This window comes from Pteronotus mesoamericanus, unplaced genomic scaffold, assembly GCF_021234165.1.
Source record: "Pteronotus mesoamericanus isolate MK-2021 breed Mesoamerican mustached bat unplaced genomic scaffold, CSHL_Meso_final contig_24, whole genome shotgun sequence".
Lineage (NCBI taxonomy): Eukaryota > Metazoa > Chordata > Mammalia > Chiroptera > Mormoopidae > Pteronotus > Pteronotus mesoamericanus.
Window position 1 is genome coordinate 25451982 of NW_026555100.1, and position 2749 is coordinate 25454730.

Consider the following 2749-nt stretch of genomic DNA (forward strand, 5'->3'; position numbering starts at 1 on the left):
CCTGCAAGAAAAGACAAATTTTTAAAATTGCCTTACTACCTTCCCATAAGGAACATTCCCAAATTGAGTTGAGGACACAATCAACTGAAAGCTTCCTGTCAGGGAGGACCAATGAAGTGGGGTGAAATAAAACCAGGTGAGAAAGATATGATAGCAAATAGAGCCACTTTGAAACCGTCTTTAAGATTAAATAATGGACTCATTCACTCTTTCACCTATTTATTTATTTGACAAAAATTTATAGGGACCTCCATACCATGTCTCAGAGAGACGGAAATGAGAATAGAATAGTTTCTCTTCTCATGGGATCATGTCAATCTAGCTGTCTTTCACATGTTGGAATGCTTGTCAATCATTTGGCATAGTGGTTTACAATGCCGATGCCTGGCCACAACCCCATAGAGTTTCATTTGGTTAGGTTGGGGTCGGGGCGGGGGGGGGGCGGGGGGCGGCAGTGGTGGTGGTGGTTCTGAGTCTTCGTTGTTTTTTATGGTGATTATGATGCCTGAGGTCTATGGGCCACAGGTTAACACAAATCAGCACATAGCAGCCAGAGGGCTCTAGTGAGTCTATGCTGAATGGACTGAGTGCATAAGAGTTTAGGAACATTTCCTTTAGAGTCAGGTAACCTGAGTTCAGACTCAGGCTCCATCACTATCTATTTGACCTCAGGCAAATGATTTGACCTCTTTAATACCCAGTTTCATTTGAAATAAAATCAGAATAATATTTCTTATCCCTTGGGATTATCCTGAGAATAAAATGACTTAATGCACGTCTGGTACATTACTTGGCACCTGATAGATGCTCAACACATAGTTGTAAAAGTAATAATTACTGCTATTGATGGTGTTATCACTACCATAATGATTCAGCAGAAGTAAGCTGTATAAATCAATATTAGTTAAATATAAATATATAAATATAAAACTATATAATTCACAGTATTTATCATATTAATTATAGCATAGAGTCACTATATTAATACATATAGTCAACAGAGATTATGATGGACAAATTCAAGAAAGGAATTCATAGAATTTTCTATAACAGAGCAGTAAAGGCATGCATTTCCTGCAGGATGAGATTTACTATCTCTCTTACATGTTAATTTGATATAAAAATCCTATTCATAGTGTAGAATTTAATCATTTGACTAACAAAAAGACAGAATTAGGGGGAATGGTATTGAAACCACAGAGAGAGAAGTGACTCCTCTCTTTTATATAGCCCCATAATGTACACTTACATACAATATTATATAATATATACTTAAATACAGTATTATATAAATGTATGTAAGTATATATATACACTATATACATAAACTGCTCTTGGCATGGGCAAATGCATAATCCTGTGATAAGGATACATGCTTTGGAGCTAAACTTACTTTGGCCTAAATTTTGTCATTATCTCTTCCTAGAAGAAAACAGCAAATTAGCAAAGTGTTTTCTAAGAGAATTTGAAGATCTTTATTTTGTAAAGATAGTAGTAAATGGGAGGTCTTCTGCAAAATGCCTCCCCTCTGTTATTTTAGCAGTCATTTCTTCTTTGTTGTTGTTGTTGTTTTTAAATAGTTTCAAAGCCAAATAGGAAATGTATGTCATCTTTTTAACTCCCGTAATTTGTTTTCAGACTTTTCTATTTGAAATTTTTTTCATATAATAAATACTGGATATTGAAAATTTAGAAAGAATGGAAAGTCCTTTACAAATTAAAAACAATCATCCACCCAAGTATTCATCACTTAGATGTAACCATAACAAAATTTCATGCTTGGTCTTTTTTTCTCTTTATAATTTGTTTTATCATGAGTTCAAAACATGTACACATGCCCTGGCAGCTTGGGTCAGTTGGTTGGAACATCACTCTGTGCACTGAAAGGTCAGCAGTTCAATTTCGGGTCAGACCACATGCCTAAGTTGCAGATTCAATCCCTGGTTGGGGAGCATATGGGAGCCAACTAATCAATGTTTCTCCCCCTGTCTCTCTCTCTTCCCCCTACTCCATTCCTCCCTCTCCCTTTGTCTCTCTCTAAAAATCAATGGAAACGTGTTTTCAAGTGAGGATACACACACACACACACATACACACACAACTTAACGTACATTGCTTTTCCTTACTATTATATAATAATAATTTCACATATCACATGTAAATATACTACTTACTATATAAATAATTTCATTCTTCCTCACCCATAATTTATTTTACCAATCTCTTATTTTGGTAAATTTCACTATTCTAAGACATGTATAATTCTATACATGTTACATATATTATTTTTCTCTTGGATAGACTTCTGAAAATAGAATAAGTGAGTGAAGGGTATGAATATTTTTAAATTTTCAAGACATGCTAATAAATTTCTTTCCATAAAGGCTGTGCCAGTGCTCACTCCCACCATCAGAAGAAAAATATTAATTTATCTGATAACCATAATTATTAAATCTGCTTTGATTAATATATTGGCCATTATATTTCTTGTTCTGCAAATTATATATTTCCTTCTTTTGTCCAGTTACCTATTGGACACTTAATTGACACTTTCTTCTTTCTTTTTTCCTTTCTTCTTTCTTTCTTTACTAAAAAGTTACCATTTAGATTTTTCATTGGAGGAGACTTGAATAATTATATTACTTGTTAAAGCACAACTAGAAGTGTGTTTCTACTCCCTCCCACAGTATTGTTATAGAATATTACACCAAATTTCACTTTTAGAATTCTATTTGATGACAAAATATTA